Source organism: Jaculus jaculus, chromosome 8, assembly GCF_020740685.1.
Source record: "Jaculus jaculus isolate mJacJac1 chromosome 8, mJacJac1.mat.Y.cur, whole genome shotgun sequence".
Classification (NCBI taxonomy): domain Eukaryota; kingdom Metazoa; phylum Chordata; class Mammalia; order Rodentia; family Dipodidae; genus Jaculus; species Jaculus jaculus.
In genome coordinates this window covers 17,117,123-17,132,128 of record NC_059109.1, presented here as the reverse complement: position 1 = coordinate 17,132,128, position 15,006 = coordinate 17,117,123, and the positions used below count along the sequence as shown (strand labels likewise).

The 15,006-nt window shown below is 38.5% G+C and overlaps 1 protein-coding gene across 1 annotated transcript in view; it reads right to left on the bottom strand.

The window, feature by feature from the left end:
• Ptchd4 (patched domain containing 4) overlaps positions 1–15,006 on the bottom strand; it is a 198,911-nt gene that overhangs the window by 139,899 nt on the left and 44,006 nt on the right. The gene's annotated exons all lie outside the window — the stretch shown is intronic.

Sequence of the window (15,006 nt, the reverse complement as noted above, 5' to 3'; positions counted from 1 at the left end):
CTCCAATCATAATTATCATCTACTGTGCCTTGCCACTCAGAAAGAAACCCCTGAGGGCCACCACAAAACATTTATTGGTTTGGAAATTTGATTTTGTCACAGGTTATCATGTTCTCCCATGGCAATAAGTTGTTAGAATGTGGAGTTCAAATATGGTCAAGATGAAAGAAAAAAAGTTGAAGAAAATGAAAAGAAAAAGGCAAGATGAATTTTACTAGTGAAAATAAGCTCCTTTTACCAGTAGTGCTGCAGGCCCAAAGGAAAAATGAATGGTGCAAGTAGTCCATGTATGATCTTAAGTAGACAGGATATTCTCCCAAGGATGTAATAGAGTACACTGGGAACAAAATACTGTTCCAGAAAGAACACCAGGCAAGGACAACAGATGCAATAGTGTGCTGAACAGTGGCATTTATATAGACCACTGCAGTGCTGCGCAATATGCAAAACAGTTACTGTGGGCTTGCTTAATCCAGACACCTCGATCTGAAGCACATCTATGTGTTTGTACTTTTAACAAAAACCATCACAATATTTCAGAGTAAAAGAGTCACAGAATACAAATGCTCTCTGTAGAATTATCAAATTCCATGAGAGATATTTCATCATCCCTCCATATATACATTTTCCCCCACACATGTTAGATAATCACAAACATTTAATCAATTGCAAATGAACAGCATGTTTCTTAGGATAATTTTATTTGAGTCCCACCCCAACTATACCTCACATTCCCATGGCATCTTTGTCATTTACATATCTCTTTTCTTTATAAAAACCAAACTGATAGTTTGGCCATAGGTTCCCTTGATTAGAATCCTTTGGCTGCTGCAATGAACAGGGATCCATGTCCCAGAACTGAGTAGCGGCAGAGAGACAGTAGTAAAGAGGCGGCTATGTCATTAGTCTTCCTAATTGCTATCTGAAGCTTGGCATAATTTTTTGGCTTCTCCCTTATTCCTGTGTCTTTGGAATGCCATCTTTGGTTTAGAGTTGTGCTTTGATCATTTGAAAGAGAAAGAGCGGGGCTGGACAGATGATACGGCCCAGTGGTTGCTTGCAAGGACTAATGATCTGGGTTCACTTCCTTAGTACCTGTGCAAAACTTAGTGCACAAAGTGGCACATACATCTGGAGTTCTTTTACAGTGGCTAGAGGTCCTGGCGTGCCCAGTCCCCTTTTCTCTCTCTCTCTCCTTCCTCCCTTTCTCTTTCTCTCCTTAAAAATAAATAAATAAATTATAAAAAGATAAAAAGCACATGTTCTGAAAGCTTTGTTCACTTAAGAATGTGCTGCTCTCTCTACTCGTTTCTGTTATCACAAAGACTTCTTAGGGAACTGTAGCAGCACGGAGAGATGTATGTTTTCCTCAGGCCCCATTTATAGATTATGTGAATCAGAGAAATGTCTGGACAAAAATAAAAAAAAAATTAAAGACAAATATATATTTTTTAAATAATAGCTCTTCATTGTGATTGAGCAGCTGCTAATGCTCCTTCTGAAGTTGTCTAATTTTATGTTTTATTTATAAAAATGTCTTATGCAAGATTTACTATAATTGGGTATCCTCTCATATTTTAATAAATAGGAAGAAATTTCTTACAGACATGTAAATTTACTTTATGTGTATGAACAAAATAAATAGCCCTTGGACATCCTGAAATTATAAACTTTTTATTGGGAGGTTTATAAATTATACATGCAGTTGGCCCATCCACCACTTTCTACAGTCCTGAGAAATACAATCTTACACATTATGTGTGTAGGAAAATTCTGCTCTTGCATTTGGGTAGCAGTAGAGTTCTCTTCCTGAACTAGTCAATCATTAGGTATTTCTAAGTAGGAGAAACTAAGAACATTTTATTCTATGTATTTACTGGGCAGAACTTACTTGGAATTGTGAAACATACAGTAAGGTTAATAAAAAGAATTATCACTCAAGGGATCATGTGACCCAAATTACAGCATGATTGGAAGAAGCCCCTTGGTGGTTCATTTTCCTTCTAGTTTAGAGTGTTTGCATCTTGAATAGGAACAGACATGAGGATATGAAGTAATTTTGCAATGATATAGGAGTCACTTTCCTGTTCTAGTATTCTGTTAAGAAAACTACCTATACAAAGAGTTTATATTCAGGAATGGTTTCATTATAACCAATAGAGTCATGAGTTGGTTGTTTTCACATTAGGTTAAGATCTTACTTGTCACATGATCAATGAATGAACCCAGAGGCTCACACAAGGCATATCTGTTAGTCAATGTGTTTTACCCAGCATTGGTAAGCAGATATTCTAAGCACAATCCTTTCTAGAACTTCAATTCAGGACAAGGAAGCCATGTTGACTCTTGCTTCTCATCAGTGCCATTTAGGATCAAAATTTTCTTTACTTGTAGATCCCCTTTCCTACCACTTTCCCCTCCAACAAAAGCAGTCTGCCTTACACTGAGTACATATTTTGATTTAACCTCTTTCTTTCTCAAAATAACTTTATATAAATTTTGAAATTTAAGTGTACAAATCACCTTTATGACACAATAAAGATATATTAAAATAAAAGGCATGGCAAGATGGTAGCATTCTGATTTCAGTACTTGTCTATTTCAGTAGTAAATTGGAGTGATGTCAGTAACATGGGATGACGTTAGGCCCCTGGTCCATCTGCTTCTCTTTCTGTCTTTCATTACTCTACTCTCCACATTGCAGACAGAGTCAACGGGTTCAGTTCTTGATGAGATCACATTGTTTCTATACCAGAAACCTTTCACGGGTTCCTGTTCTACTGGGACTGAAATGGGAGCCCTTTGCAAGGTCTGCAGAGCCCTGTGTGTGGCCCTCAGCTGGAGGAACCCTCTTGACTTTGTGTCCTGCTTTTCTTTTTTAAAATATATTTTATTTATTTATTTGAGAGAGAGAAAGAAGGAGAGAGAGAGAAGGAGAATGGGTATGCCAGGGCCTCCAGCCACTGCAAAAGAACTCCAGATGTGTACGCCCCCTTGTGCATCTGGCTTACATGGATCCTGGAGAATTGAACTGTGATCCTTTGGCTCTGCAGGCAAAAACATTAACTGCTAAGCCATCTCTCCAGCCCCTTCTTTTTTTTTTTTAACCTTTTCTGGCCTTTATTCCTGTCCCTTGAATGCATCAAATTAATTTCTATCTCATGATATATGTGTCTATCTACTTTAAATATTTTCCTACGTATGTCTTAAAGCTAAGACTGGTTAATTCCACTTATGGGATCTTAGCTTCAGAGAAAGTATTTGAATCACAGAGTCTAAACTTGACTTCTCCTCTCCTGTGGTCAGTCCATGGCATTGCCCTACTTTATGTGTTTCCTGCTAATGATTTCTAGCTGTAATCATCTCATATAATGATGTAGTTGTTCTTTTCTGACTCCTTGGCTAGAAGGTGCACTTGCTGAGAGCTGACAACTTTTTTGTTTCTGTTTTGATAACGTCTCTACATCTAGAACAAACCTGGTTGGTAGTAAGTACTTCATAACATGTGTTAACTAAGTGAAATCACCTTTGTGTGGAAATTACTAACCACGGGTTATTTTTTAGAAACCAGTTTTCTAAAATCAGGAAGCACAAGAGACGATATGAACTTCTTCTCAAACTACTTAGTTTCCTATGACAATTCCCTAAAATATGTCCCTTTTCCATTTTCATGGCACCTAAAATGCAGTCAGTAAGTAGTCAGCAGACCAGGGCACATGGGGAGTGTAAAGGAGGGAGGGAGGGAGGGAGGGGAGAGGCTTTGTACGTGTTCTAGCCTGTAGTTAAAGCTCCCAGAAGATGATCAAGCAATTGAAGGGAGTGACTAGAGTTGAGGTGACTTGAGAGAGGAAGCAGGGCTACTTTTGTAGGACTACTAAAGTCTTAATAAGGTGCTGGGTCTAGCTGTATTTCAAGATGAAATACTGGTGATTTTAAATAGAGAAATGACTTGATTTATTTTTTGGAGTTCTTTGACTCATGCAGTATGGAAAAGGATTTAGGGTGTGGGAAATGACTGTGAAGGAAGAGCTCAGTGAAGAAGTTCCTGCATTTCAAGTTCTTGATGCAACATTAGAGAATGCCAGCAGAGGCGTCTCCAGTAGGTAAATTGTTGCAAAGTAAATCAATGCAGTTCTAGGCCACGATGCTATCTCAGTCTTTAAACACCTCATCATGCGCTCTCTCCAGTTAACAGCAATGCAGGAAATAACCTCCCTTGGTTCTTCGGCTTTGCTATGGTCTAAAATTACTGCTTTGTAGGCTTTTAAATTACTCCCACCCAATCCATATCTCTTTTGTGAAAAGGAAATCAATTCAGAGTTATTAAGATCAAAGAATAAACTCTTAAGGAGTTAATAGTATGGAGATACTAATGTCATAGACAATGATGAAGAGAAGAAAGTTTGTTCATTCTGCTTTGAAATGTTGGAAAACAGGTATACGTCTGCTTCATCTATATGCTATATTGATGTTCAGATCCTTTCTGTGACTGCAAAACCGTTTGGTTGCACAGCTTCTATCAATAGACAATTGTAATTCATATCCCATGGATTTTCAATGAGGTAGATACTTCAAGGGTATTAGAACTTTTAGATGGTCAATTGTTTATTTTTAATCACTAAAAAGAATTTTTCGGTGTATAATAGAGACAGATGGTGACATTTGTAAAGGAATGATAAGGTGTTGTTTATTTGATTGAATAAGAGGTTTCCTGGTATTTGTTTTATAACTTACATTCTTATTTCACTCCTCCTATGAAAGGTTAAGTACAAACTACATTAAATGAATACATTAGTTATCTTGATTTTGTCTGCCAGGGTTTCATATTTGGTAGAAATAAGCTAACAGTGGGAAAACAAATTCCTAGAAGGTACTTGTTTAAAGAATAATCAAAAGTCGCTTTTAATATGAGGACTTTAAAGCATTAAGATATCTCAAATTAAAAAAAAATCATAAAATTCCCTTGGTCACATTGATAAGGTAGGAAAGTACAGTAGTGTATTTCAGATTTTTTTTTTTTAGCACAAATAAGGTTTTAGAAGCTATGTTTCAGTTTCTGGAATAAAATAAAAACTTCAGCCAACCAGAATATGAAATAAGTCTAACAGAGCACTCCCGCATACCAATGAACTGCGACACGGTTGGAGTGTTTAAATCCATGCCTGAGTCAATCCCTGGAACTGCTGTACTGAAGCAGCCTCAAGTCATCCGTGAGTACATGAGGCCTGGAGAGAGTAAGCAAGGGGGGCAGGCGGGGGGAGGTTATACAACTGAATGCACAGACAACTGCTTGATTTCTGCTTCTGGCTCCAGCATTCATACTGCCAGCACAGATGCTCATCTATCTAGAAAATTGGTGAATGCACTTGAAAGCAAGAAGGTGTAATATAATGGTTACATATGCAGACTGAAGGGCCACCTGGATTGCTTAGGGTCCCAGCCACAACTCTGACAAGTTGTCATACTCTATGCGTACTATTTAACTACTGACTAAAGCAATAATCATAGGCATTGTGAGGACCAAAATATATATATATATATATATATATATATATATATATATATATATATATGTGTGTGTGTGTGTGTGTGTGTGTGTATGCTAGTGATACTTATGATACATGAAATTGTATAACTACATATATGAGCATGTGTAGGAAAGTCCACTATGCAAAAGCCAAAGGTCTTATGATAAATAACATTAAAACTATAGCAGGGCTGTTGAACTGCTAAACTTTCTGTTCTAGCCCACTTCTCCCTACCCTTGGAAGTGTACTATTCTTAATAAATTATCTTTTTTTCTGCTGCTGCATAAAAAGGTTGGGTGTTGTTATTAGTATGTCATGCACAAAATATTTATTGGCTATTGTTTATTCACCCAGTTATTCAAGATTATACCCCATTTCCTAGCAGGTGATAGAAAGAACCCAGAGACACAGCACCAAGTCACAGTATTTCACATTCCACTTTTGCTAAAATATACCAGGATGGCAGGATAGGCTAGTTGGCTTCTTTGAATGTCAATCCCCCTCTCCTCCAAAGGGGAAACCATTTTGTTTGTATTATCTCTAAAGTTCTGGCTTCCACTACCTTTAATGATATGTGGGTAGTGAAGCCACAAGGCACTACAAAGTATGCTAGAAAAATCCACCCTAAGGAGAAAAAAAAATAGAAATAAGAAGAACGGAAAACTCGCATGACCTGTGTTTATTTTCACAGAAAGCAAGAAGCTCTTCTTTTTCTAAATCTGAGTGAAGTCACTTCTTTATTTGGGTAATCTCCAGAGAGAATTCTTCTGAAACAACAACAACAAAATAATGGGGCTGGAGGGGTGGCTTAGCGGTGAAGGCATTTGTCTGCAAAGCCAAAGGACCTTGGTTCGATTCCCAGGACCCACATTAGCCATATTCACAAGGGAGCACAAGTGTCTGGAGTTCATTTGCAGTGGCCAGAGGCCCTGATGTGCCCATTCTCCCTCTGTCTCTCTCCCTCTTTCTCTGTCAAATAAATAAAAATAAAAAGTATTAAAAAGCAATAATGAATTTATCATATTTTGTCTAGATTAATTTGCCTACCTAATTTCTTAGGGAGAAAAATTCATTATCTTCAGTTCTCTGTTAGTTTCAACTCTACTATATTGCTTAGCTTAGTACAAAATAATGTAAATACATTGAATTTTCCTTTATTTATGCAAAATTTTCAAGGTGCATAGAGTTCACATCTGTTAAATATGAGCCAGATGAAAATTACCTTTCCATTTTTTTGCAACTCATGTTAGTGACCCATCCCCCAAATTTCTTTCAAAAACAGTCTTACACTTCTTAAAGTCTCTCACAAAGTAATCATAATGGCTACTGAAGGACAAATATTTTGTACCAAAACCACTTAGTTCTGATGCTGACCTACTTTTAGGAAGTTGGCCACCACTCAAGTGTGAGCATTTGAGGAAAGCAGTAAGTCTTTACCTATACTTCCACGCCCTGATTTAAGTATTGAAAGTCTTGCCATTATAGTCTTTCTTTGGACTACGATATTTTCCCTAAAAATGCTCAGTTCATAAGCATAGGCTGTTAATGCATGTGGTGCCTGTAGGCCATCAGTACCTTTGATAGAAAAATAGGTCAGACAGAGAATTAACAATGGCAAATGTAAGAGTAGAGGAAATATCCTTCCAGCAATGGGGAAGTCAGAAATAAGAAGCACTGCAGATATTCCCATGAGTCACTGGTGTGGTGACTATACTAGGCTGCCTAAGGGAAAAGGTAGAATCATTTATTTGCTCAAGAAATGTTTAATGAGCCCAGCCACCATGCCTGATGATTGAGAGGATGAAGGGGTGATCAGCAATGGTTGTAAACTTCAAAGAGTCTGTGGCTCTGGGGTGGAGTGTGGGAGAGTGACGTTACAGTGACATGTAGGCAGAGATCTATGTGTAGTACCAGCAAGCACAAGAGGTTAAGGGACCAGTGAAGAGGAATCACTGAGCCTAGGAAGCACTCAGAAGGTTCTTCAAAGAAGGAGGCATCTGAGCAGAGACCGGAAGCATGAGTATCAATTATCCAAGTGAAAATGAGAGATTCTTCCTGGCAGATGTCCACAAAGATTTACAACATACATAAGGCCTGCACAAGGGTGTAAGAAAGTTGTGTTTCCTGGTCTTGGAGAATGACTGCAATCTTCCATGTGAGGGATGAGTGAAGCAGAGATTGGGGACTGGTAGTGGGTATGGAAATTTGTTCATTCAAAAGCTTTCTTTGCAACATGAAAAATAAATTTTTGCAGTCCCTTGGGATGGAAATGTACACTAGAGAGGGCTTGACATATACAGACATATGGAAGTCCGTATGCATGTTTTTTTTTTTCTGCCTTCCTCACAGCATTCTCTGAAGCAAGTCTTACCTAACATTGTGTGAGCCTGAAAGATATTTTTAAAGCTCTTATAGAATACACACTGTTCTGAAATTAAATTCTCCCCACACCTGTGCCTTTCCCAAAGAACTAACTATTCTGGAGTGTAAGAGTCAACTTGGAAAATTTTTGGCTTCATAGAGAAGAGGAGCTGGAGGTAACGCAGTCATTTTACTGACTTCCCTTTGCTCTAATACACTGACCATATCTGTATTAGGCATCTGGGAAGGTAGATTATTAGGTATAAAATAATAAGATAAAAATAAAAACCAGGGAAATAAATTCTCTGTCACAGAAGGGGTTACACTTTAGCCATAGAGATAAAGCGTATAAATAATGTTGGTGGAGGAGCAGTGTGCGTGACGTGTCATGCTATGGAAGATTGCCTCAGCATCCAGGTAAGTGATGGTGCTGCAAGATCACATACATTCTCCTAGACCATGTACAGGTACGCATATAAGTACTCTGAGAACTATTATATACTGTCTCACATTTCTGTTTTTATAAGTGTATTGTTTTATATTTTCATCATGAGAAATAACCCCTTACCAGACTCATCTAAAAACACTGTCACAGTAAATATGAAGCTGAGTCTGGTAGCTCATGCTTTGAGTCGCAGCCCGCAGGACGCTGAAGGAGGAGGGTCACTATGAGTTCCAGGGCAGTTTGGGATACAGAGTGAGTTCCAAGTCTACCTGGGCTAGAATGAGATCTTGGCCCAAATAATAACAAGAAGTAAATGTGCCAGAAGAGACAGGTATATTGGAATGAGAGGGATAAACCTGGTGACAATCAAGTTTCATATGGAAAGGCAGCAGCAGCAGGAGATCAAGAATTAAGACTTCCTTCTTCCCAGCTCAAGTTTGATGCAATCAACTCATTAGGGCAGTTCAGCTTTCTTCATGATGAAGTGTGTTTTCAACCAGTGAGGTATAATGAATCATGTGCTCTAGCTAAATTTACAGGTTAGGGCAAGCAGGTTCCTGTCTATTAAGGGTATGATGGAGTGTTAACACACTTGGCCCCCGAGCTGATCTGACCTTGCACTTGGCTAAATGGCTTAATCAAGAAAAGATCATGGGTTCCATGGTGGCTCAATATTGCTTTATATTGAACTCAAGTTATGAATATATCCTCATTATAATATCTTTTTTTATGTTTGCCTTTCAACTATTTTATCCCCCACGTTTCCTTTAACTTTTTACTGAAGGTCAAATTATTTGACCAAATGGTGTTTAACTTTTGAGCATGTTCTATGCAGAAAGCACAATTTCAAATGAAATTTGTCTTATTTCTTGTCTTGAATTATCTAAATGATTATAATTACAGAATTCTAGATTATGAAATTGAATGGAAGTTCCAGGGACTATGCCATTGATTTCATTTGTGTAATTTAGAACAAGTGTTAGTGGGCTGGAGAGATGGCTCACTTAACAAGTGCTTGCCATGCAAACATGAAGACCTGAATTTAATTTCCAGAACCCATGTGATCCTAATAAAACCAGGCATGATGGTGCATGCTTGTAATAATCCCAGTGCTGGGTAGGCAAACACAGGTGGCCTCCTGGGGCTTGCTGGCCACACATTCTAGTCTACATGGCACACTCCAGGTCCATGAGAAATCCTGTCAGAGAAAAGGTGAATGAGAGATGACACATGAGGATGTCCCCTGGCCTAAACACACACACACACACACACACACACGGAAAGAGAGAGAGAGGGAGAGATGCATATAGATACACACAGTGTTAGTATTAATTAAATGCAGTTATCGAATTTCTAATTTTGCTTCACTTTCTATTAATTATATCTACATACAAGGGAACCTTATTTTGATAATTAACACATATTCCCATTAAATTGTAAGTTCATTGAGGATAGGGGATAAAGAAGGTACCTTTATCTTCTTAGAGAAAGAAACAGGGGGCATCACTGAAGAAAATGTAGAGGAGTAGACACAATGTGAAAGAATGTGAAGTCCTGTAGTTGTGGGTGAAGTTATATGTGTTATATTTATTTGATTAAACAAAAGTGACACTCTTGCATCTTTATGGAAGGTGATTAGGATTTTAGTAACTTATTGTCTTACATCAGCTTCCTCCAAACCTCTATGCAGTTTCATCTCTCTTCTCTCTGTTCTTCTTTTCCACTCTCTCCTTTCTTCTATCTCTCTCTCCCTCTCTGTCTGTTCCTTTCTTCCTGTGTTCCTTCACTTTCTCTTTATACATGTGTCTTTCCTCTGTTTGAAAGATAAGTACCATGCACACACCGTGAGGGATATTTTTCACATGTCAGTAAAAGGCTGGATAAAGAAGCAATGCCTGCTAAGTCCATTTATCATCACTAAATTTACCTTTTCTTTCTAATCTCCCAAGGGACAAACATCCTTTGAAAATATAGTTTGTGATGCACATTCTAATGAGATCCTTACAATTTTTCATTACCCTGATCAAGATATTCAGCCTCAATTAATAACAATTATTCAAAGCCTTTGATAAGGCCAAGAAAGGATGTACTCTCCTGTTTTGCAGCTCCACGTAGGTTTTAGGTATTATTTCTCTCAAAATGGGAAATGAATACAATGGCTCACCTATGCAGGTGTGTTAACATTTTTACACTGATGGGATATATTTTAGGCAAGAGAATGTGTCAGTATTTGTGTTGAACTTAATACTACTAGGTATTAAAGTAACATAGCTAGATGCATTTGCAAGGCAAAGGTTACAGAAAATTGACACATAAGATACTGGAACGATGATTGGTTCTGGAGCACAGTGTTTTGGAATTATAATTTGTTTTATTGCCAAAGATGAATGAAAATTCATTGATGATTTTAAAAGTAATTACCCGTTCCTCATTCTTGATAGGAAAAATGCCTTCCTAGTTGTCTTAGTTGAAAGGTAGTGTTAAGAGGGGCTTGCTTTCTACCTATAACTACTTGTCTGTTGTAGGAGGGCATGTTCATGCCAATCTGAGCATGTCATAAGCGAGGGGATGTGTTCTAAGCACAGTAAATTATGTATCACATCATACCAGCTTTAGTAAGGAAGGTAAAGTTTCATATCATTTTAATATTTAAACGAGACCGGAACATTTTTCTACATGTGCTTATAGTTTTATGCCTTTGTGAGATTTTTTCCAATTAGTCATATTCATAAATGACATTCTCTTTGTAGATCATGTATTCACACTTAGAACTTATTTTCTTATCCTCAATAAGGCAAGTGGCAGTAAGTTACAAAATTGAAACATAAGGGCTGGAGAGATGGCTTAGCGGTTAAGTGCTTGCCTGTGAAGCCTAAGGACCCCGGTTCGAGGCTCGGTTCCCCAGGTCCCACGTTAGCCAGATGCACAAGGGGGCGCACGCGTCTGGAGTTCGTTTGCAGAGGCTGGAAGCCCTGGCGCGCCCATTCTCCCTCTCTCCCTCTATGTGTCTTTCTCTCTGTATCTGTCGCTCTTAAATAAATAAATTTAAAAAAAAAAAATTGAAACATAAAAGTCTCCCACCAGACACTTTGACTTTCGATGTATTTAACTTTCTATACACCAGCGGGATTCATTAAGATTAATATTGTAATGAAAGCAATCATCATTGGGAAAATATCATTCAACATTGCACTGGGCTCATTTGGAGTAGTCAGACCTGTACTCTGGCACTGGGACATTTTTATTTTATTTATTTTTGTTAAGTAGAAACCTTATATGGATATATATCATATGTTAACATCATTCACTTCCTCCCTGTCCTTACTCCACTGAGGGCCCTCCTCAGTCGAATTGCTGGAGTTCAGCATGGTGTTGTGGGTTACAAGTTGTGTGAGCAACAGCCATTGGTGGGACGTGGGAAATGCCTCTGGATATCGCCTCACACCCTGTGGCTCTTACAATCTTTATGCTCCCTCTTCCACTAAATACTCTAAGCCTTGGTGAGTGTGTTTTAAGTCTACTTTAGTGTTGAGCACTCAGCAGCTTCTGGATTTCTGCTTAGGTTATGTTTTGAGTTTCCTCAGTGTCTATCACCAAAACACGAGTGCCACTGCCCCCAGGATGAATCCTGATAGAACCCCATCTTAGTCCATAGTTTGTAGATATAACCCTTCTATCAAAATCATATTCTTTTGGTTTGGTTTTAATTTCTACAGCTTCATTCTCTTAATCTGATAACCAATATTTTTCTTCAATGAGTCACCATTTTTCTTTTTATAAATTAAAATCTTGACATAAAAAATTCTTCCAAACTCGTTTTTACAAAGCATTAATAAATGAGCTCCAGTCTGGCATGATGGCACCTGTCTTTAGTCCCAGCACTGGAGAGGCAGGAGGATCGCTCTGAATTCACAGCCAGCCTGGGGCTACAGAGTGAGTTCCATGCCACCCTGGACTAGAGTGAAACCCTGCCTCAAAAACAAAAAGAAAGAAAGTATGAAATGAGTTGAGCTCTCTTCCTGTTCTTTAGAAGGAAGGATCAAGGACAAACTGGAGGTCGCAGGACTCCATAGACAGGGTAGTGTTTGCAAACATATTACTGGAAATATGACTGACAATCGTGGATGGCCTATAAAGTTCAGAAAATTTGGGCTTGAATACTCATTTGGCCACTTATTACCACTCTGTGTTTTATAATATTGCTCAAATTCTCTTCCTTCAGCTATAAAATAAGATTGCATGGCTCATGAGCTTTATTACAGAATTAAGTTTGGTGATATTAGAAGTGGGCTGGCGCCCTGTGTCTTACTTTGTGATGGTGACATTAAAAAAGTTACCATCTAATTACAAAATGATGGTTGAATGATCTACTGATCTTAATAAAATATAAACAGATCTTTACACAAAAAACCACTCCATCAGCTCTCAGATTACACCACAAACACAGAGCATTTTCAGGCTTTGTGAGTATAGTACATTTAGCTAAAAAACAAAAAAAGAAAGAAAAAGAAAAAGATTATAACAGTTCCAGTCCATGATTTGTTCTTTCCATATGACCTAAAGCTTGCTTGTAGGTTAATGCAAGATAGACTGTGTATATCTGGTATTTTAAAAGGAAAACCTAGGGCTGGAAAGATGGCTTACTATCCCATGTTTGACTCACTAGAACCCACATAAGCTGGATTCACAAAGTGATGCACCAGTGGTGCATGCACCCAAGGTGGTGCATGCGTCTGGAGTTTGGTTGCAGTGGCTAAGGACCCGGTACACCAATTCTTTCTTTCTCTGTCTCTGTCATAAATTACACACACACACACACACACACACACACACAGAGACAGAAGGAAAACCTGAAGGTTTAGTTCAAATTTCCCTCTGTTGTATTCCAAGCGACTGCCTGGGCCTGGGCCTTTAGTAATCTGGAGAAGAGTTCATTGTCAGAGTAAGGCTTCTTGGGTAACTGAGTTCCTTTCCTCCATTTCAAGGATCCCCTGGGACCTAGAGTAAGATCTACCTGTAAGCACAGCCATCTGCTTTATTGTAGGCACCAAACAGATGGAACTCCAGGAAGTGACAAATTCCATAGAGGAACAAATGCCTGTGGTTTTGTGCATGCACTCCCGGCAGAACCGTGACATGGAAGAACCAACCCTGATTGCACAACGTGTAAGGCTTCCATTGAATGGGCTTTCTGTAGCTAAAAGTGTTGTTGAGGGGGCTGGATAGATGGCTTAGCAGTTAAGGTGCTCAGCTGTAAAGCCTAAGGACCCACATTTGATTCGCCAGTAACCACATAAGCCAGATGCACGAGGTGATTCATTCTTCTGGAATTCGCTTGCGGTGGCTAGGTGTGTGTGTGTGTCTGCCTTTTTGTCACTCTCAAATAAATAACTAAATAAATACATTTTTTAAAACAGGCATTGTTGAGGCACGAAGGAACCTCTTTCTTTTAAAATCACCTGTATTTAAATTTCATTTATAAAATGTTAAAGCCAGAACAAGTGGATATACTCTAATGCTTGCTGGCTGCTCCACTATTTGAATGCCATACTGCATGGCTGAGAGAAATAACAGTTCATTAAAATGATTTGAGACAAACTTTGATTTTAATATATTTCTTCCAACACATCATTTTGCTCTTTCTCTCTTCACATCTACACCTATATCATCTATATCTATATCTATCTATATATCTACCTGCATATTACATGCTCTCTTCAGTGCTCTGTAACATCACAGACATCACTGCTATCATTGAAGAGTGCTCAGAACACTGTGTGCATTGGTGCTGATGTACATTCAATGTGCTGCATCATCTCCATTGATAGCAGATATGCTAATTTCGATGGCTTTCTTCGATTATAGTGGAGACACTGAAAAGACACACAGTAAGCCAAAATACATACAAAGGCTATCCTCTCAGGTACTGCTCTCAACTCAACACATTACAAAAGAGTAAATTTTTATTTTTAAAATATTTTGTTTATTTATTTGAGAGAGGGAAGAGGCAGAGGGCCTCCAGCCACTGCAAACAAACTCCAGGTCCATGTGCCACCTTGTGCATCTGGCTTACGTGGGTCCTGGGGAATGGAACTGAGGTCCTTGGGCTTCACAGGCAAGCACCTAAGCCATCTCTCCAGCCCCAAGAATAAGTTTTTCTAAAGCAGCTGCTACAAACAGCTATTCCACAAGAACAAACATATAAAAGGCTGGTCCATTGTTCTTAAAACCATTCTGTCAACTTCTCTTAGTGAAACATAATTAATTCCGTATAATTTTTCAACAAGTCAGAGATTTCAAAGTGACTATGTCACCCCTCAGAAATAAGATGAAAAGCTCTCTTCTCTAGAGATTACATAAAGAAAACCATCTAATATTCTTCATTGCATGGAGGTACTTTAACTTGTGTAAGTGGGTGTCTGCTTTGACTGAAAGCTCAGGGCTATTTGAATCCACTGTAATTAGTTACATAAGCAGGTATTTAAGGGGAGGCCTTTCAAATGCATATTTCTATGTCAATGCATTGTTAAAAATACCAATAATAACATGCACCCAAAACAACAATCCCCCGGAACTGGAGCTGGCAGCTGTCTGGATCTCATCAGAGCTGTTTACATGAGAACACTGAGTGAGGCTTGCAGAGCCAGGAATGGTACTCAGGACTGTTGATGG